The sequence below is a fragment of the Argiope bruennichi genome, chromosome 9 (assembly GCF_947563725.1).
Source record: "Argiope bruennichi chromosome 9, qqArgBrue1.1, whole genome shotgun sequence".
NCBI classification, from domain to species: domain Eukaryota; kingdom Metazoa; phylum Arthropoda; class Arachnida; order Araneae; family Araneidae; genus Argiope; species Argiope bruennichi.
The window spans coordinates 40,933,473-40,956,732 of NC_079159.1; the positions used below are offsets into that span (position 1 = coordinate 40,933,473).

Below are 23,260 nucleotides of genomic sequence, written 5' to 3' on the forward strand. Positions count from 1 at the left end.
AGATACCTCCTTCTAAAATGATAATTTTATATAAAATAATAATTATACTTCACAAAATCACCTTATGATTTGAAACTTAATTTTTAATTAAAATAAGAATATTTTTTTTACAATAAACGATTTTTGAATTTTGCTAATTCTCGGAAAATTGCAAATGAGACGAAACGTTTTTTAAAATATGCCTAAAACCTAGATTTATTTTTTCAATAACTTTTTAGTAATTTTTTATGATGATAAAAAAATTATTGAATAATTGCGAGCAATTTTGAATTAAATAAATAGGATGATTTAAAGTATCTCTAATATTTTCAAAAAAATCCACAATTATGGTAAGATAATCTGTTAATTAAATATTAATCCATTTACTAAATAAATATTTGTCGCAAAGCTTTCATGAAAACCTTCCTTCTTCTTTTGTATTAAATATTTACAAGTTTGACTTTCATTTATCTAGATGTTAAAGATTACAGATATCTAGGAATAGTTATTTATTTCACTAGTCACGTTCTTATATTAATCAAATAATTCAATCAACTTTAATGAATGACTAGGTTTATATGCTGATTGAAATACTTGATGGTTTATTTGTCGAAATTCGAAAAAAATAAAGAACATAACAGAGAATAAATCTAATTTTATCTGCTGCTATCAATATGGTGCTTAAAATAATTACGTGGGCAGATTATCTGCTTAAACCGAATCGATTTTACAACTTGTTAGTTTTTATTTACTATCTCAAGTAAAGGAAAGATTGAGCAGAATGACTTTCTTTTAAGAAACTGTTATTCAAATAATATGAACAAAATCATTGTCACCATATGATTTTTTCCGATTATTTTTTACATTATTTAAAAAAAAGATAGCAAAAATATTTCGATTTAAATTTTTTTTAGTTTTGGAAAGTAGATGAAATTATATTATTCAAAATTCAAAACATTTAATTTCCATTCTTTAAGTCCCTTCCCATCCCCTTTTTTTTATCTCATATGAATCGTCATTAATTGGCTAATAATTCTTTTTTCATGTCTATAAAAGCAGCAGAATGTATGATAATTCTTTCTTGGAGAAAGGGAGGGAGACTGAATGAATTGGTTTAAAGTTTCTTTTTCAAACTACAGTGTCTCACAAAAGTGATGAGACGCTTGTGCTTTACAAAAGGAAACTGTAATAAAATAAATTAAAAAAACATGTACAAATTTTTTGTGGGTGTGTTTCATACTTAAATTTAGTAACAATTATTACATAACATACATTTTGTCAGAATATTAAAATATTAATTTAATAAAAATACAATTGTTTAGAACGGAGCAAAAAATGGCTCACATAAGTGATGGGATATCATTAGATATGCAACAAAAATCGTCTGAAATAAGCAATAAAAATATTTTTGGTGGTTTTATTTTTACTCAAAAGCCATTGGCAATAATTTATAAAATCGTCCGCAGTATTTCGCTCCAGTTTGTTTTGGAATTTTTGTGTTTTTTAGCTCTGTGCAGCCATGAATGCTAAACGAAAAGAAACTTCGCCTGAAATTCGAAAATTAGCTATTAATTTGCATATTGAACGTGGAAAATCTATTAGAAAAGCTGCTGAAACAGTTAACTTGAGTCATTCAACAGTTTTCAATATCATTAAACGATATAAAAAGAATCATATTATTCAGGATAAAAGAAGACCTGGCCGACCATCAAAGCTATCCAATGGAATAAAGCGAATTATCGTTCGAAATATTTAAGAAAAAAATCCAAGAAAGAGAGCTCCTAAAGTTGCTGATGATTTGCAAGCATTGTATCGAATAATTGTTAATCCTGAGACTATTAGAAGGGTAATTCGATCTGCTGGATATCACAATAGAGGAAGCCAGTAGCCAGGAAAAAATTCTACGTAAGTGAAAAGAATAGAAAACTCAGACTAGCTTTCGCAAAATCCAACATAAATAAGAATTCTGATTACTGGAATAAAGTTATATTTGCTGATGAGAGTAAATTTAATATATTTGGTTCCGACGGTAGAATCTTGGTGTGGAGGAAACCCAGGGAAGAATTTCGCAAACAGAACTTGGTGCCAACAGTAAAACATGGTGGAGGAGGAGTTATGGTATGGGGTGTATGTCGTCCGCTGGAGTTGGTAATCTTGTTTTTATTGACAGTATAATGGATCAGTACAAGTATATTGACATTTTAAAGCAAAATTTGAAATCTTCAGCACGAAAATTGAACTTTCATAACGATTTTAAATTCTACCAGGACAATGACCCCAAGCACACTCCTTTGAACGTTCGACTCTGGCTGCTGTATAACTGTCCTGCAATAAAAAAAACACCACCACAATCTCCAGTCTTAAATCCCATAGAGAATATGTGGCAAGAATTGGAATCAAGAATTCGCAAACACACCATTTCTTCAAAACAACAATTAAAATCGGTGCTTCAAGAAGAATGGGGTAAAATCATTCCAGAAATCACAAAAAAATTAGTCGAATCCATCCCAAGAAGATTAAATCATGTTTTAAAAGTAAAAGGAAATCCAACAAAATATGAAAACCTTTTAAAAAGTAAAATTTTTGGATAAATATTTGATGGAAAAGTAAGTGTCCTATCACTTATGTGAGCCATTTTTTGCTCCGTTCTAAACAATTGTATTTTTATTAAATTAATATTTTAATATTTTGACAAAATGTGTGTTATGTAATAATTGTTAGTAACTTTAAATATGAAACACGCCCAAAAATTTTTTGTACCTGTTTATTTATTTATTTTATTACAGTTTCCTTTTGTAAAGCACAAGTGTCCCATCACTTTTGTGAGACACTGTATATGCAGGCTATAGGATTACATTTTGAGTGATAGTCCCATAAAGAGAAAGTCATCTAAAGAGCACCTCCTTTCTAAACTTTCACATCATACTTTTGTGAACACGCCTGTTCACAACACTAACGTTGTATGGAATGGGCCTGCAACCCCAGTTTCGAAAGCATAACACTTTATCTCATTACTCTAAGTTGTCTTTCGAAGGTGGTCTTTTCTAAAATAGATTTCCTATATTTATCACTGATTTTCGGCATCTTTTAAAAGTTTTTCAACTTTAAATGTATTGCAGATTATTCTGATATTTTAGCTATAAGTATCTAAATCTTGGAAAAATATTATTCGTTTTTATAAATTTCATCTAAATAGCTAGTTTCATAGTTAAATTCTGAGCCGTAAACAAATAATGAAAAGTGAGCTTGCACTCTCTTTCCAAACTTCCATCCATATAAGCGGATATATGTTTGATCCTCAATGTCAAATTTAACTTGCACTTGCCCCACATACATTATGGAATTGAATTTCAAGCTTGTTACCCTCTACTTTAAGCCTAATTTTTACCACAGAAAACTTGTGGCTCTATTATTTTTTAACTTAAGGAAGGCTATTTTATGGCTGACCTCGAATATACGAACAATTCCTGGGACGCCATCCTTCTGTTCAAACTTCCGTAAGACACCAATGTTTCGTTTTAATGAAATTCACGTGCTTCATACCGACGAAAGCAAAGATCTATAATGCTACTTCGTTCTCAAGTCAAGACATTCCCTATGAGGGCAGAACGGCCTAATGTACATTTGATGATACTATACATTGCAACAACAACAATAAAAAAGAAAAGATATTTTTTCTTTTCAAATATGATTCTGTTTATGACATTCAACGAATTAATGTGGGCGTGTACATTTTGCTTATTTTGCCAGCTGTGACTTACTTTGTGGTTTCCTTCATCTTAAAAAAGTTTGTATTAAATTTTAAACTTGGAAGAGCAATTTAAAATATGCTATTTTCTTTCTATCTTTTGTTATTATTTTCCTTGTCAACAACAGACCACAACAATGTTTCACAATTTCTCATTACAATATTCATCATAGGCAAATGTAAAGGAAGCTTCAAAACTCTTATCACAAATTTTGAAGAAGAACTATACAGTAGCCACTATACAGTTCATAATCGCAGATGAAGGGTTGAAGAATTGAAAGTATTTAACATTTTATTTATTCCTTGGGTACTAATATTGTGACTCAATCAATACTTCCCGAAGTATTCTGTCCATTATATCTGTAGTTAAATCTCCAAGAAATTTACCAACACTTACTGTAATTTGATTTACAAAGCATGTTTTTGAAATTCATGGAATTTCTTTCACTCACTTTGCCATTCTTATATTTATCAATTCAGAACAACTAAAGCTTTTGATAGTATTGTACTGGTCGAATTATCACCCTACATCGTAAATTTATATGTATTTGTCTAGATAAAATCTATCATCCCTTCAAATTGGTAATAATAGTTTTAAACCTCCCTGTATATTTTCCTATATATTTTATAGATTTTCATCATCCTCTTCTTGATAAAAAGAAATTAAGTCGACTTGGTGATAAACCTTGCAAAAATCATTTGATCCACAAAACACACACACACACACACACACACACACACACACACACACACACACACACACACACACACACACACACACACACACACACACACACACACACACATACTAGAAAGAGCAGGATTTTTGGGAAAGGTATAAAAGAATATCATAGCTTGGCTCCTAATAGAAATACCTCCAAAATTCCGGCAGCCTCAGAAACCTTCATTTTTGTCGCCAGGTTTATCATCAAGATCGAGGGTCATTAACCCAGCATCTATTCAGCATCCGTTTGAAGTATCTGTAAAATTCTCTCCTCTACTGTGAGAATAATTACGTAGTGAAACAATATTACAGGTTTTCAACAATACATCAATGAGCATATAAATTTGTTTGTAAAGTACAAATGGTTATCGTTGTTAAGGAAGAGGTCTGAAAGTCTTATGTTATTTTGTATACAATTTTCTTTAAATTTCATTTTTAATGTTAACGGCAGGGAAAATTTCTGAAACCTGATATACTTCATTTCAGTTAAGCTTCTAAGTTATACACATTGTTTTAAATTTCTCTTTAAATATAATATATATTGACCGCAGTCAATTACTGTAATGTAATTCCAAGAAATTATTATCCCTTATCAGATAATATTTTTTATTTTTGACTATTTATATAAACGTGCAATGTTTTTTAAACGTAAAAAACAACGTCATTTGTTCATGTAATTTGCTATTATTTTTTCCGAACTGTTTAATGAAGGAGAACTGATAAAAAAAATCTGCGATAAGTTGAATACGAAAACATTAAGCAAATATATTTTGGGTGATAGAAGATAAAATTTCAAATAAGCATTAATGTTTAGGAGGAAAATTTTTGTTCCAAATTTTTTTTTTTTGTCTTCTACTGAAAAAAACATTCAAGAAGTAATCCCTTTTTGATTGATGGCCCCGTAAAAATAGTTGAAATTCTTTATCCTATTATTTTATTTGTTATCAGTATAAGGTATTTTTAAAAAATTTCAAGAGTTTTTCCTGTTTTCGTCATTGCGTTTTTAAATGTGTGAGCAGGTCTAGATTGTCAAACGTACAAAGTTGTCAAGTACCTAATAGCCTCGTAACTTACGAGAATGGTGTCCTTGAATTTTGCATTACAATATTTTCAAGGTCATTTAATTTAACATTTTCATTTAGTTTACAAGAATTAGGTACTCCAATTTATTCAAACATCATTCTTAGAATTTTTCATGTTTATTTATTTTTCATACACGAATTATATTAAGAAAAGTATTGTATTTAACAAAAAAAAATAAAATAATAATCGTACTCGATTTTTTGACGAATCACTATGTTTTTACCCATCTCCCCTTTGAGTCAGAAAAACAAATTTTTGGAATTATGTTCGATTATCCATAAAGACGAAAACAGATCAAAAGGAACTAGGACGATGAATAAATACCAAATTTGTAAGCTTCAATCAAATTTTGAATGAAATCCATTCAGAGGAAGTTGAATAGAATCATTCATTGTTTGTCCGGTTGTTCGAGTACAAATGGACGCAATAACTATAGAGCAAAAAGTGCTAGACAGATAAAATTTGGTACGAGCGTTAAGCATTTAAAATGTAATTAAAATGTAGATTCGACCTATATTTGGAATCAAACCTGTAAAGGGTTGACCGCTTATCAATTTATATTGCCGCATGCCTGTAAACACAATAACTTAAAAACGCAATGATTTGAAAAAAAGGTTGAAATTTTCTTATGTGATCTTGTGACAACAATTATTTCCCTTTGTCAAATTTTCGTTTCAATCAGATAGGTAAAAAGAGCCCAAAATATATATTCGATTTAGTGGTACTTGTGTATCAACGGGTCTACAGTAATTTTTCCCCAAAAATTGCATGCTGGATTCACGGCAAAAATCGATCTTTGGTACTGATTGCCAGTGGCGTGCACCTAATAAATGAATACCAGTTTTCTTTATTATACTATAAATCACAAAACTTTCCTGTGTGAGACTTTGAAAATAAAAATTTGAGTACTCGTGACATTTGCGACCTTGCTTAAGTTTTGCAACATTATGCGGAGCAGAGGAGTTTACACCTTTGTTAGAGAATATGTGAGAAAGTTTTGGAAGACTATAACCGCTCATATTTCCAAGATCATGTGGGTTTTTTTTTATTTGATTGACTGAATCGCAAATCAGCAAACAGGCAATCTTTGTATTAAAATGCGTTATTTTTTATTATTGTGTTAAGGATTATTCTCAGATTTAAATTTTTTTTATACGATGTACTAAAAGCAACTCTTATGAAGGTAAATCAGATTCAAATGTTTTTTTCTTTCAGTTTGTCACAGTATTTTTAATTAAAAGCTGAAAAATAACGATTCATTTAAAAAGCAATAAAAAAATCGGGTTTTGAAAATAAGAAGAGGAAAGGGGGTCTCGGAACTTACGTTGCCTATAGGTCCCTATAAGCTTTAATCCGACTTAGTATGTAACAGAGAACATTTTATTCTAACTTATTCCACCAGTCTAATAATTTAAAAAAAAAAATCTTTCTTTTTTCAAAAATTCTTGAATCTTAGGATTTACTCACTCTTTTTATTAGATCCACAAGCTAAAATTAAAATTTCTCATTTAATTATCAGTATGTAATTGTACAAAAAAAGTGCTGCTTTACTAAGTACTTCGAAATAAATTTCCTAAAAATCTTAAACGTTAAAATAGCTGTGTAAGATAAAATATCCACAATGGTAATTAGCTATCACTTCTTTTTCGGGAGCAATTCTTCCTTCAAGGTGTCTTTCAGCATTAAAAATAACAATTTTCTACAAAAGCTGTGAAACTTTTGACATTTAATGTAAAAGAGAAATCGTTTAAGGTTCCAAAATTCCTTCATATTAATTTTTAAATTAATTTCTCGGTTAAACAAAAGCTTCTTGAAGATTTTGCTTCTTTTGTGGTTTGAAAAACGGAATTATGCAAAAAAGAATTCGGAATTTGTTTTATTAGCTCTATTTTGCCGGTAATTTCAATTATTTATTAACGGTATTTTGTATATCCCTGAACGCTTTTAAACTAAAAACTAAGGATGATAGTTTCCGGCTTTAATGAATTTTTTCACGGAAATTATACAACACTCGTAATTGAGCCTTAGCGAGTACTCTGATGTCTTTTAACGAGCTCAAGAGAAGTCACAAAACTTTAAGTTCAAATTATATATCACTAAGGTACATTGAACAGAATCATTGACAGAATTTTAAAGCAAAACTGAAGAAATTCCAAATTTTTCTTCAATATCCTTGCATAAAAATCATGCTAATGCTATGATTTCATCATCATTCGATTTTGTCGTAGAACTGTTATTTAAAACACTAACAATTACACAAAACCCCATTCTTTCTTTTCACCCCCCCCCATCCCTTTCTCCTTCAATTCTGTTTCCGTTTAGTGTAGCATTTGCAGTGCAGTTATTAATCTCAAGGTCAAGCCTACAACAAATATTCTCTTTGCTAGCAAAGCGGAACTATCGAATAGCTTTGTGTAGAATTATCTCAATGGAAATCAAAAAACTAAAAATGAGGATCGGATGTGAAATAAAAGAAAATTGAAGCAAATAATTAATTAAACCAGCTGGAGTGGTATTCTCGAAACTTTCTTGCATACTTTCTGATAAAATTGTTGTTCCTCTCGTCTAGCATGAAATTGTGGAGCTAGTAGAATTGTGAATGTGGCGAGTGATAAGATTATTTTTTCTTTCGATTTCCCGCACATGGCTATTTTGTATATAGTACAGAAAATAAAATATGCATTTTTGATTTTTTCGAAATAATTGGAATTAAAATTTAACACAGAACTGTAGCTTTAGTAACAAACGCGAGTATCAAATTCCCTTATTTAAGTCATTGTATTTTGACTTATCGCATTAACATGTATCTCGATCGTTTGCCGGGCTGTATTGCATATACAGCTTGTCAAACGATCAAATTTTGATGGATTTGGTTCAAAATTTGATGCAGATCTATATTTTAAGTGCTGAATTTGTATATCAAATTTGATACATCTGACTACATTTTGTAGTTATTGTTCACTTCTACTAGAACTTCCAGATAGATTTTCTGTGCATGAATCAAACAAAATTTGATAAAAAATAAAAGTCCACAAAATACATATAAAAACAACATACCAAATTTCATCAGTTCAAAGACAGGTAAATACTGCTCCAAAATTTTTATGTACTTTTTATAGAAGAAATTATAAATCGAAACAAATCTGAATTACTTTTTTTTAACTTTATATTGCTATCGTCAAAAAGTACGAGATTTTGATGAATCTATACGTTTTAGACCTTCTTGTGTTTGAAAACAAATTATTGGAATAATGTCTACCTGTCTGTCTGTGAACAGGATGATTCAAAGACACTTTGGGATAGACGAATGAAATTTGGTATATGGACTTTGCATCAAATTGATAAATTTCTATCAAATTTTGAACGATGTCCATTGCGAGAAATTCAGTTTGTGCATCTATCCGAATAGATATTGACAGGTACTATTAAACGAAAAGAGCTGGATAGATAAAATTTGGTATACAGATTTATTATATAAAATACAGATATGTTACTAATTTATAAGGAAATCCGTCAAGGGGTTTCGATATGTACTTTTTACGTTGATCTAAGAACTTTAACTCTGAGGCGCAGTGTCATAATTAAATGAATTTGGTATATATTTATACGAGTTTAGAATGAGGTTTTATGTCAAGTATCGGTTTCAAATGTTCGGAGAAACAGGGTCCAAAATACATATTCGGTTTTTTAATAGTTGTGTATTAACGGCCAAAGATCGCTCGTTGAAATTCCGTAAAAACACAGATTCACATCATGAATCAATCTTTCGTGACTGTTTTAGAATATGGTTTTTCCGTACTATATTATGAAGAACGATACTCTAAAAATAAAAATCTGAGCACTTGGGGCATTCACAGCTTAGTCCAAGGCCAAAAATTTAATGCGTAAGTGGATAGGAGTATAAAGCCTTTGCTATAGAGTATACGAGAAAGTTTTTGGGAGTCCATTTCAGCTAAATTAGAAAATTATTAGCGAAACAATTGAAATTCGCATCGACGACATACTTATTCCTGTATTGAAAACTTTTAGGCAATGAAATCTATAAGTAAGTCAAAACTTTAATTATCAATCATTGGGAGGCGCATACTATCTCAGATGTTCTGTGTTCTTACGTTGAAATAATAATAAATATCCTGAAGAGAATGTAACATCCAATTAGAAGGCTCAATAAATTCGGAATATAGGGGGGGGGGAGCGAAAGTGATCTCCCGTCACTATCTTGTATATTTAGTGAAATTAACAACTTCGAATGAAATGATGCAGTATGGTGCGTTTTGTGCTTCTTTTTATAATGAAGAAAATCAAGCATGCACTTTTGACGCCTTCATACCCATTTTTGCCCCATGATTGCCATCAAATTTTATTCATCTTATTCGTTGCGCTTTTAGTGGTGTTCACATATATGCAAATATATAGATCAAACAAAGCTCTTTCTTGAGAGATTTGGACCAAAATCTAATACAAGCTGATAAATCTGATAGTAAATATGTGTACCAAATTCCATATATCTATATAAAAGTTTTTTTAGTTATCGGGTTTTCATATAAAGTCTGACAAAGACAGATTTCCCTTCAACGAGTTTCATGCGGTTCAAAATTACGAGGTCCGTCCCAAAATAGCCCTAGTGTTGCTTCAAACGGGACGTTAATATAACCAAAACCAAAAACCAAATTCAACGAATTTCATCGAAATTTTGGTAAAGCTATAGGTACTTTTTTTTCACGAACTGGAACCATATTTTGACATAAAATACAATTTTAATGATAAGGTTACATACCAGATTTTATTTATCTAAGTGTTTGCAATTTGAATTATCACTTTTATACGCATAGGAATGTACAGATTGATAGGCGATAAATCAGTTTGGTTTCAGAATTATCTATGAATCTAAAATTGTCTTCCAAATTTTATTCATCTAGATTTCTACGTTCTCATCATGTACACTTGTGTTCGGTGAGCTAGAAAGATTTTGTTTAAAATTTGATTAAAAAAGCATAAATATGGTGTAAGGGCCGCATACCAAATTTCATCTGTTTAACTCAAAGCGTTTTTGAATTATCGTGTTCATAAACTGACAGATGGATTTAATTCCAAATTCAGAAGACTTTGTGATTCTTCAAAATCTCAAATTCGAATTTTTCGGTGATAATAAGGTCTTCCCTTTGTATACTTCATGAACGAGAACTTTTAGGCTTCAAATGCATTTTTAAATCTATGGGAAGATCTTTCAAAAACTTTTTCTCATACTCTCATGCAAATATATTTGTATATTATGAGCCGTATGCTATTGTCGAAGAATAGTTCCGAAATAGTTTTTAGAGTAAAATCTTTAAAATCTTTAGACAATATCTTGACGTATTTTTTTAGATATTAAGTCTATATATCCAGAGCTTGACTAACAGGGGCATACGGGGCAGTTGCCCCGGGCCCATATATCAGAGGAGGGGGAGGGGCAAATCGAATAGAAGGTTCATTATACGATTCCTTCTTTAATGAACTTATTTTAAACAAAATATCAGTACAGTGTAAATAAAATCCGTCAGTTTTATGTTAGCTTCTTCATTAATCTATCGTATGAACACCAAAAAATCTATATTTCCTAAATGCATGGCTTTCTAGGCGGAATTCAGCTAAAATTTAGCAATTACGTTGAACAAATTTGGCCAATCAAAAGCCTGTATTTTTACATATCACAAGATGCAATATGTTTACAAAAATACGGTCTTCTGAGTGGCTTAATAGAGCCATCGTAATTGCGAAAATTTAGCTGAATTCCGCCCTAATGTCAGCAAGGATATAAATTTTTCACAGCTAGATGACCTAGTTAACTAATTTTAGGTTCTAGTAAATTTTTTTGTTATATATCTATAATGAGGTGAAAAATATAACTAACTCCATTAAGTTCGGTTCCTTATTAGTGAAGTAGTGAAGCAGAGGGGGGCCCCAAAGAAGTTTTTGATCCGGGCCTTAATTAGGGTAAGTCGAGCCCTGTATATATCACATATATGTATCGTTTTGTAGTATTATATTAGCTTATATTTAGACAAACAGATCTCTTTTGAATGGATTCCGTTTAAAATTTTAAAGAAATCTACAAATTTGATGTAAAGGCCATATAACAAATTTCATGCATTCAGCTTAAAATGTTTTTGAGTTATTGTGTTCCCATGGTGACAAACGGATAGGCAAACAAATATTTTAAAAATGAGTTTTTTGAATGTCAAAAGAAGATGGGCTGAAGCGTGGAGAACCGTCAAAATCTCGAAGTCAAACTTTTTCAACGATTACAATACTTTAAACTGTGTCTTGTGATCACAATTGTTTGGAGATGGAGTTTTGGTTTTCAGATGGTTCCATCCATCAAAGTTGGGCTGTGTGTGCGAGCTTAGTGTAGTTTTCAATGAGATGCATGTCAAATGGCTTTCCGCTGATGTGACATAGAATTTCGGTGAATTAGGACTCAGATTCCGCCCTTCTTCTCTGAGCATGCTTCAGAGAACTTTACAACTTAATATTAATCTTTCTTCATTAACATTGCAAAATGAATGTTCATTACGTACTGAAATTCTCCGTGAAGAAAATAGTTTCATTTCCTTTATTCATTGGAGCATGTTATTAATATCATCCACTAAAATATTTGTTTTTACAAAAAGTATGGAAAGAGCATAGTTACCAAAGCCATATAATGTTTAATAAAAATAAGCAATTGTAAGCAGAGAAAAAAAAAGCAGTCGAATCACAAAGTTTATTAATTTCGATAGCGGTCCTTCTTGGAAACATATTTTCCTTTTTTGACTTATTTGCAACCAGGATATTTTAAGTTAATCAGTTTCTGTTAACAAATTTCTATCCGCAACATAGAAAGAGTTATTTCCTTTCGATTGGATCTTGGTGTTAAAAATATTCTAATAAATCATAATATATATCAATGATATATTAAAGATAATTAATGGAAAAACTATTTAATTTTTTTTGTATGTATTAAAAATGATGGATTGCTTTCAATAAAGATTACGATAACTTTGAAAAAATGCTGATTATTTTTTAAAAAATAAAATTTCAAAAATGGTTCTAATTGATGGTTGGTTTAATGGTTTCCAATTGAAATTTTAAATAACACTTCTTCTTCCTGGGCATAGGATATTGAAACTTAAAAGATACTGAAGAAATGTTTAAGTCAGTTTAGTTACAAATTGTTAATTGATAACTGAAGAGGGTTTTCAGCCATCAGTTGTACTATAAGTGGTATTATTTTGAATGCTAAATCTCCTGATATGATTAAATTATTCTTAATCTGGTATTAATTTTTCAAAGAATTTGTACTTCAAGCAGATGTACATTTAAGACATTTGTTTCGTTTTTTTTATAACTAATACTAAATCTCGTTAAGAGCACTTTTAGAGAAGAGAACACCCATGTGGTTTCAGCAAGACAAATATTCCATTACTTAACAAGATAGTCCAAAAAAAAAGTTTTTTTTTTGTAAAACGATTGCAAAAGCCAAGGATGATAGCAGCTTATCAGGCAGGAGCCACTGATTATGCGCTAAGCTCATCTTTGAAATGCTATTCATCGTTGTTATCAGGGTTCTTATCAAGGCAAAGGTCGCAAACGCGAGCGCAGGTAGTACAAATCAGTCAATGTAGGTGGTGCAATGCTGGTGGGTTTCGAAACCAGCTCTAAATAACGGCCAGTGACGGATTTTGCGGAAAGAACCCTCTAGTTTCAACTTGCATTTTTGGAAGAGATTCCTCCGTTTCTCAATCTTGCCGTCTTCAATGGATATTGTAAATTAGAACTTGCCGATTCTAGAAAGTCTCTAATGTGCTCATGAGATCTTCTGGAGTCATAATGAACAGGTAAGGTTTAATGTGAATAATTTTACTAATTGGAAGTGCTTTTGTTTTGATGATATAGACATTTTTTAAAATTATTTGATGAATAAGTAATGAATTTTAGTTCTGTAAGAAGAGATTTTTTAAATGGTTATTTGTGTAATTTGAAAGACAATAATCAGAATTTAATCCCCAAATTAAAAATAAATTTTATCTTACTTCCGATACGATTAGTTCACTTATAGTATAGCATCGAAGTCGAAATTCTTCAATAAATTTATAAATATTTTATTCTTAATTTAACTTAAAACTAGTCCATATTATAAATTCTGATAAAAAAATCCAATTAATATACATTTCTCCATTGGTTATCTCGTATGCACAGCTTAGCAAGTAACTTAAAAAGTGTTTTATTAAAATATTTTTTAATGTTTAGACAAATTTTTGCTATTTTATTTCTATTATGTTTGATTCATTACATATATTAGTATGATTCAGATCTCAATATAACTTTATATGTCACAAATTTGAGCACTTCTTAAAAATTTGGAAATGTTTGTGAACAATCAGATTTGTTAATTGTTCACAAATGATTTGTCAATTACTCAAATCAATATCGAACGATAATTATTTTTGATGAAGAAATAATTGCACTAAATTTCTCCTAAAATTTGCCTTTATTATATTTTTGGAAGAACATTTCTATACAAATGTAAATATGCTTCTACCTAACAGGAGAATTTATATGATAATATAAAAAACTATAGTTTTGGATCTGGTAAATGAAGCAATATAAATCATTGAATATGTTTTATATTTCAAATTTAAATTCAATTATTCGATTATTTAATTTTTTCGTCTCTTCCATGATTATATTCACGGCTTTTTTCCTTTTAAACTGAGGCATGATACTATTTTATTACATCTAGTATTTATTTTGCATTTAATGCATACTACCATAACCTTCTTGGTCCTTTTCTTATTTTTGAAACATCTTAATCCATTTCAAGTATAGTTTTATATATATATGATTATTTATTTGTACTTTTATGCAAAGGCAAAATGATAGTTTCATTGTTGTATCCAGTGAAAAGAAATAAAAAAAATTCATATATCAGGTACCAAGGTAATTTCATTGAAACTCATATTTAATCTATCGATTTACTTTCAGAATTATATCTTTTTCTTTTTACAATTCAAAAAGGTTATCACAGTTAAAAAAAGTTAAAATGTGCAGAATCTCTTTAAGGATTTTTAATTAATTGATTTTAATCCTATTTCAATCCTAGCCTTATGTAAAAAATACTTATTTTAGAACAAAAAAAAAAAACAATGATAAAGTACGGAAAAGACACTAGTTATCTTTCGTTTCTTTATGTTATCAATCTTCAATTAAAATAGTTATTTAAGATCTTGTCTTAATAGAAGATTACTCACATAGGCTTGCAGCTTATCATTGTGAGTTTTAACATATTTATTAATCACTGATAAAACTATACACTGTAATAAAAGCCTTTGCAAATCTAAAGGTATAAACATCATAGTTTAATTTTTTTGTCCAAGATTTCACTAAAAATAGATATTTAATTAGATATAATCCTATCTGAATCACTATCTTAAACAGTTACGAGGAAAAAATATATTTCGATTCATTTATTATAAAATAGCACAAATAAGAAAAAAAATTAAGAACTAATGATATATAAATAGACGACAGGACTATTCTTTCCTGAATATATATATATATATATATATATATATATAACCAATCTTAAGTAAGAAAAAGTTTTAAAACGAAACTAAAATGAAAACGAAACAAAACAGTTTCGAAATCGCAACTAAAATTTATAACCTATTTAAACTAAAACCAAAAAAAGAACTTCATAGTATTTAGAGAGCGCAATTGCTGCTACTTCTAAAACACAGATGAATTGATACAAAAGTATTAGAATCAAGTTAATAGGAAAAACAAAAAATCAAAAAAAATTAAACCAAAAAAAATGATAAAAAATATAAAAAAAGAATCCGGCCTGAAGACTTTTTCAAGGGTCACCCTCAGGCAGGGATTCAAAGAAAGGGATTTTTTCTGTGAGGAAAAACAGACATTGTCTAAAAATAATTCCTCGTGACCCGAAAATCCCCTGAAATTATGCTCAAGAGATATACCATTTTAACAGAAAGGAAATATAAAACAACAAATAAGAAGAAATTAACCACAACAAAGTAAAAATGCAATAACAAAAATAACAATAAAAACAAACAATAGCACTAAAATTAAAAATTAAAAACGAAAAGGCCAGTACATACCATTAACAGTCAAGAAAACTTTAAACTATTGATTGTGATTCCCTGTTTTTAAAAAACTAGCGGTAAATATGTAAACAGATGTTGGCTCCCAGCGCCATCTATTGAGTAATCCAATATGCAAGTAAAGTTCTATTTTTATTTAAGCCAAAGGATTAATCCCAAACCATACCTTGTTTAATTAAAAAATTGACATTACAGTAATTTCTAGGAAATTCATTTTTAATTAAATTTTTAAGGAGGTTGTTTGATGCTTCAATATAAGAATTTTTATTATTGCAAACCCTTTTGATCCTGTTAACTTGTGAGAAAATTAGATTTTTGAAAATTTTAGAGTTTAGATTGGAATGGTAGTTACATAGTTTTGTTATTTTAAAGTTGAAATCATCCCTTTTATCGTATATACCAACTATTGTTTTATCATTAGCAATTTCGATTTTTAAATCCAGAAAGGTAGCCTCAAGTTGATTTTTATTTGTATCTTTTAGAATTAAATCTTTTGGATAGCAATTAGTAATAATATTAGTATTGTCGAAGTTAATCAAAAGTAGGTCATCAATATATCTCCACCCTTTTATTAAATTATATTAAATTATTTTTTTCTCATAGTAATGCAGGAAAATATTAGCTAAAGCACTTGAGAAAGCTGTTCCCATTGGAATGCCCTTGACTTGTTTATAAAAATTAATACCATTAATTAATACCATGTTTAATTAATACCATTATGGATTCGTGGATCCATAATCATGGATAATTATGGATCATTAATTATGGATTCATGCAATGAAATTATCGTCGATTTGAATATTTCATTTCACTTCTGTGACATAAAAATAAAAAAATCCTATTAACAAATATGAAATGCAAAGGATTCGTTTATCCACAATCGAATTTTTGCTCAATCTTTCAAATTTATAGCTTTTCGAGCGTATAAGATATAAATAGAACTAATACCAGTGCATCCTTTTATTAACTTCAGAACTTGATTAAACTTTCAAACCTTATCAAGGTAATTAAGTTATTGCTCTTGATTAGATTTCTGACTTCGAAATAAATTGCATGATCTCTGTAGATGAATATTTATATTGTTAAAAAGCATTAGATAATAAAGGGAAAAGCCAATTAGAAATTTTTCCTTCGTAAAAAATGAGCGAAATAAAATTACAGAATCAGGAAAAAAGAATGAAATAAATGAATAAAAAATTTATTGATTCAAAAATCAATATGTTGAAAATTTATTGTTTCAGGAAAATAATAGGAAAGAAGGAAAGGAAATAATAACAGATCGGAATCATATATTTAAAAATGTTTGCTTTATTGAATTTTAGATAGAAATTAATAAAAAAAATTTTTAAGGATACATAGCACTTTATTTTCCTCCACTGTTCTAGAACGTTTACGAAAAATATTATTAATTACTTATATGAAAGACTTTTATTGTAGTTTTCACTGCACCGCTTGTATTTTGGTATTTACAATAAAATGCATTCTTATTATCACAAGATGACTAACGAAAATCCCTAGATTTTTGTAAGTTATAAGTTCCTCAACCCTAAAAGTGATCATTGAAACCAATGAATTTATAATCTTTTCTTTTTTTATCTGAAAACTGAATGTCTACAACATTCAAATTTTCACTGAAATGTTTTCTCTACCTCTTATTCATTTGAAATAGGAACATAATTTCCACATCACATTTCCCTAAATATTAACCTCTGGCTGCGTAACTCTTTAAAATCCCTATTTAGATGCGATGTTTGCAAATAAGTTCAACTATTTTTCAAAGAAAGTAAACTGATACTATATGTTACACTGTAATAATATAATGTAATAAAAATATGTAATCTTAAAAAATAAACACTCTAAACTGCGAAAAACGCCGAATGCAACAGAAAATGGATTGATTTCCAACCAGTGAAAATCGCGGGATGAGCCGTTGGAGGGTTAAACGTACTTTTATGTTTATTCCATGCTTAATTTTAAAATTTGTATTATGTTTTCAAAGACTTTTTAGAACTAAAATCTTTACAAATAGAATTTCCCTAAAAGTATTCCGTGCTGAAAAAATTATCAACTTTGTGAACATTTTTTGCTACGAGAAAAAAAACTTGATGTTTTATTTTCCGTGTTAACGTAAAAATAGCGCGTTCAGGGTAAAAATAGCTATTATGCTGGAACGTAATAATAGTTCCTGGATAATGGCTATTTTTTTTAATCAGAAAGAAGGTATTGGTTTTATTGATTTTGATATTTTTGGTATGAAGTAGGTAAATTTTATTTCAAAAGGAGAATTCTTAAAATTTAATTTCCATATCTAGATTCTGAAGCTGCTAAGAAAGAAAAGAAAAAAATATCAGGCATAAGGATTCAGCAAATTGTTTCTAGAAATTTCTTTTCTGTAATTCATTGACATTTTCTTAGAAAAAGAAAAATTCTCGTTACTCTACACTATCCGAATTATTGGTATCCTGATCAGACATTCAGCTCTATTTCACTTTCTTGACTAGAATTTATTACTTTTTCCGATCTATTTCCTTCTCTAGAACCCCCTCGGGAAGTGCAAGAAATGTTTCTTTCTTACAATCCAAACTTCCAATGACCGAATTTCGGCCGAATAACAACCCATTCCTAGAGCATTGAGTTTTCTGACGCTCTTCACCAAAGAACAAGAGGTTCAGCGAACAAGGACCCAGTTTTCGGTCGATTTGACACACTCGGTCTTATCAGATGATTGTTATCTAACAGGATGTCTCGATCTTCCGTAGGAAGAAAGGATTCTGGTCTTGTGAACAATGTTTCAGGGGGGAAAGGGAATAAAGAATGACTTGATTGGTCCCCAAATCCTCTTGTTATCACACGCAAGGAACAGTAATAATAGTTGGCGTTTCTGAATGCTGTGCGTCACCCGACTACAGACTGTTTCACTTTTTATTCAGAATTTCTGTTAATACAATAGCAACTAACACAAGTCATGTCACCGATGGCTGATGAATAAGGATAAGTTTTAAAATCTGTGTTGTTCTGAAAGTGCACTGTCTCTGCAGAAGCTCTAAAAACGAAAATTAAAATTGCTTAACTCTGCAAGAACCAAGAAATTTCGAATACATAGAGATAGTTCATATTAAAAGGACCAATGATGTTATATCAAATCACTTTTATTGCTTTTTATTGAATGGCAACAATCAAATGTAATCCAATCCCTATAAAAATTCTTTAGATTGCTTCATTAAAAGGTTTTACTGGTTCACTAAATTCAACATCTCGTTGATTAATGGAGTTGCAAAATATTAGAAAAGCTTTGAAGAGGCCTCGCCGTGTCACCAAAAATTCAATTAAGTCAAAGGAAAAAAGATATATGAGAAATAAAAAAATAGGCGTCAAAAAGAAAATTAATCACACTCGAAAATAGGCTTTAAATAAGACCTAAATAGGTAATTATTATGATTTATTTAGTGAAATTGATGATCATGTCTTTTAAAATTGTTATTTCACAAAAATAGTTTTTCGATTAGCATAAAACTGAAAAAATTACCTTTCATTAATATTGATTTCATTTCATTATAATTTTTTTCTTTATTTTTAATATTTTTTTTAGAAATTTAATGTGATATAATATTTCATCATAATATTTTTAATATTATGGTGAAAATCAAATTCAGTTATCAAAAATTTTAAAACTCATTCAACAAAACTAATATTAAGAATAAGATAAATAACTGCTTTCTTTAGACATTACTCAGAAATAGGACTTTTACTTCCACTTTTATTTCGTAGTATATACATTTTTTTAAACTTGTACCCACTGTAATTTGTAGCAGATTGTACAATTAAATTTATGTTTTTCTATCGTATCTAATAACTAAGTGAAAAAAAATATTTTAGAAAATGCATTCCGTATTAATCTATTAACAATCTAACAAGTCGATAATTTAGACGACCAAGTTGGTCGCCAAAGGTGGCTAGTACTTTATGATGCGGCAATCACGTAAAATACCTTAATTATCCTCTAATTATCTTATTTATCTAGGTAGCTAAACAATAGCCATATAACGAAGTTACTAGTGTTCTTCAATTAGTGTGAACTTTCCTTTTCAGGCATTTTTCTTTTTGCTTTTATAGTGTTTACCACTTTTTGTTCAAAAATTGATGAGTGATGTATAAAAACAATTTACTTTGTTGCGGGAAAAAGCTGTTGGATATAATCTATTTGATTATCAATCCATAAACAAAAGGAAGATCAATTAAATAATGAATGAAAAATTAGTAATGCCCAATGACGTAATGAATCTTTTCAAAAGAAAAAGAAAAACCTTCTTTCAGATTTTAAAAAAGGGTAAAAATTTAGTATGAAAAGTTTTATCCCATTATTTATGAAAGGTGACGGAAATATCAAAAAACTACATGAAATCAAAAAATGTGATATCACTTATATCACAGACACAGATATCACAGAATTTTATTTATGCTTTTAAAAGTAAAATTTATTTAATTTAACGTTAAGCCTGGTTGGGCATGTCCTTTAAATTAATAGTTAAGTGATGTGTTTTCAGTATTATGCATACAGAAATGCATGCATAAATTTAATAAAATAATTTTTTTAAATAAAGGGTAAATAAGCATTTTTTATAACTTCAAATTTTAAATGCAAATTTTAGCAATAAATTTTTTTATGTAATCTTTATATAATTGAGCACCAAATTAGCTCGAATAGCAAGCATTTGAAACTGAAGAAACACGAGATAGAATTTAGAAACAGCAATGAAAAAACACCCGAAGCCGAGAAAAATAAAAGAATCATCATTGTTTACAGAAAAATCATAAAAATACCTGATATTGAGTTGACATTTTATTATTAAGAATTATGAAATTTATTGAAACGAGAAATTTATTATCCTCAGTTTAAATTGAACAACGCATTTTGAGTTAGAACAGTTTTTGGGACTTCGCATATTACTATTTGTAGAAAGTCCTATTTAATTGCAAAGATAGATTTAAATAATTTTTAGAGCAACATTACCAGCATCCAGTTTTTGAAATTATTTCTTGATGTACACATATATGGACATTTTTCCCTCAAATATTTTTATTGGCAAAATACAAATAAATAAATAAAATTTTTAAAACTAAAATTCATTGTATACAGTCATAATCTTTACGGTAAGAAAATAGTATCTGGTCCTTTTTCTAAACTACATTAGCTCCAAAATATCAAATGTATGTAATTCATAGGAATGATAATTTTGAAACGAAGTAATTTTATTTGAGAATTTTCTCATGAGAAAAAAAATTAATTCGGAAAAATTATTCAAACTACATGTTTTCGAGAGTGAAACTGGATAAGGTTTTTTTCCTTCCTCAGTTTACATTGTTTCGGTTTCAACATTCACACATGATCGATTCATTTGACGCTGCGCCACTTCGCAATTCGGTTGTTCTTTTAAGGTTTCTACGGTTCGCAAAAGGTTTCTTCTCTTCGCTTTGTAGAAATCTTCTGTCAAAATTATCTTTTTTTTTCCGGATGATTTTCATTTTTCTCGTCGGAATATCGATTACAGCCAAATTTCGAAATTTTAATGTAACAAGCATTTATTGAAAAACATAACAAGATATATTTTATTTATTATTTGAAGCAATGTGATTGGTTGTTGTTTTCTGAATTGATTTGTTTGCAAGAAATGATTATTTTGGACAATGATAGATCATTCATGGTTGTTGCCTTTCTGGTTTGTAATTTGGTTTCACCCCAAATACTGAAAAGATTTTCTAGGGCTGTTTAAAATGTCAGATAAGCATATGATTTGATTGATAGCAAATTCACATTTCAATCTCTACCCATAATAAAGATGAATGCGTGTTATGTTTTTGCACTCTATAGGTGATACCATTAGACATAGAACTGCAAAAATTGACATAAGTATACTTTAAAAGTCATAAATGTGTCCTTGGTACCCTTTCTTTTGAAATTTTAATCATTTTAATTAAAATTTAAACGAAAATTGGACGTTTTTACGTTTTAATTTATAGTTTAAAAACATTTTTATGTCATCTTAAAAATAAAAAATGCACATTTTCAATGGTATCAATTTAGTTCCAGAATATTAAATCATAAATAGAATTGGGAAATCGTAATTAGAAATTAGATTTAGAAGTAGAATGTATTAACTTGAGCATGTGAAATGAACATTTTTAATTGACTGTAAGTTTAAAGTTTTCGGCTTCAAATGTGAGAAGTACTGCTAAAATTGTGATACTAATGGGAAAAAAATTATAAAATTAACATTAAAACTGTAAATACAAATTTGAATATATCATTAGTAAATTGTTAATAGTTTAAAAACTGTTAGTTCGTCGCTGTCAATATCCTAGTTATAATTCATTAGAAAGGGACTAGTGTATATGTAAACCTGAAATTTTAGATCTTGAAGTAAAATCTAAGCGATCTCAGTTACTTTCAGGTTCAGTATTGAGTATTTGTATTTAGCTTCGTTGAATAGTAAAGTGAAGTTTCAGAGAGTTTGAATTTATTACCTTTGACCACTCAATGTAAAATTTGATACAGATCTAATGGGCTATTTCCCATAATTCATCTATTTAAATTTATGTGTGTGTTTAACTATTGCAATTTCGACAGACAGTGAACTTGTTCTAGTGTTGGTGCAAAATCTGACACTTTAAGGCTTATAATAAAATTATGCGCTAAATTTCATCAAGCTAGATTCCTAGATTTTAAATTTATAGGGCACACGTACACTTGAGTGGATGGATAGATAGACTTTGCTCGAAATTTAATAAGATTTGTAATTTATTCAAAAAACAAATATGAAATTTCATTCAATTAGTTTATTCTGTTTTTATATTATTGTGTTGTTCTCTGATGTATATGGCCAATGCTCGCTTTTATAAAAAGAGGACGTGAAGTCTCTTTAAAATCCCATTGTTGAAGCGTTTATAACAGTTTTACAACGTTTAGCAGCATTTTAAGAGGTTATAATATTTCCTCTTTAAATATTTTTTATAAGAAAGTAAAAAAAAAAAGTAAGTTATATTGCACTAAATACGCATTTTGAAATTTGCAATAATTCTCTCTCATCTTACATAATTTCAATTTATCCATTTGTTTCAAGGGATCTCAGTTTGTTTGAAATGATACACAGAAGTTAAGCTTTAGTTAATCTTTCCAGATGAGGAAAAAATTAAAATGAATAAAGTCTCTTTGTGATATTTCCTGTCATGTCATATGAATAAATGACATTGTTTCCTGCAAGGTTATGTCATTTCCAAGGTGTGATGTATTAAGATATCTATTCATTATCCTCTTACTTGCCTATGACGTAGATCTTACCATGTTTGCATTAGAATTGTAATTAGTTATTTTTTATTTCCGTTTTTTTTAAATTTTATTTGCAAAAGTTATACAAATAATTTAAAATGCATTTTTAGTTACCATTTTGCACAGTAGAATTTGACTGCCATTTCTATCTGGTTGAAATCTTAGCAGCCCTGATTAGCTTTATAAATAGCTGAAAAAGGTAGTGGGAGGGATCACCTCAAATCTTTCAAACATACTCCCTAATGAAGGTCTTATGA

General features: G+C 29.2%; 1 protein-coding gene across 2 annotated transcripts in view; it reads left to right on the plus strand.

The window, feature by feature from the left end:
• LOC129983868 (uncharacterized) overlaps window positions 1-23,260 on the plus strand; it is a 49,851-nt gene that overhangs the window by 2,108 nt on the left and 24,483 nt on the right. The window contains exon 1 of one of the 2 annotated variants that reach the window (XM_056093536.1): window positions 13,150-13,393. The exons of the other annotated variant lie outside the window; for it this stretch is intronic. The gene's annotated coding sequence lies outside the window, so the exon portion shown is untranslated. Of the gene's footprint in view, window positions 1-13,149; window positions 13,394-23,260 lie in introns of those variants that run through there. 2 annotated transcript variants of the gene reach the window in all.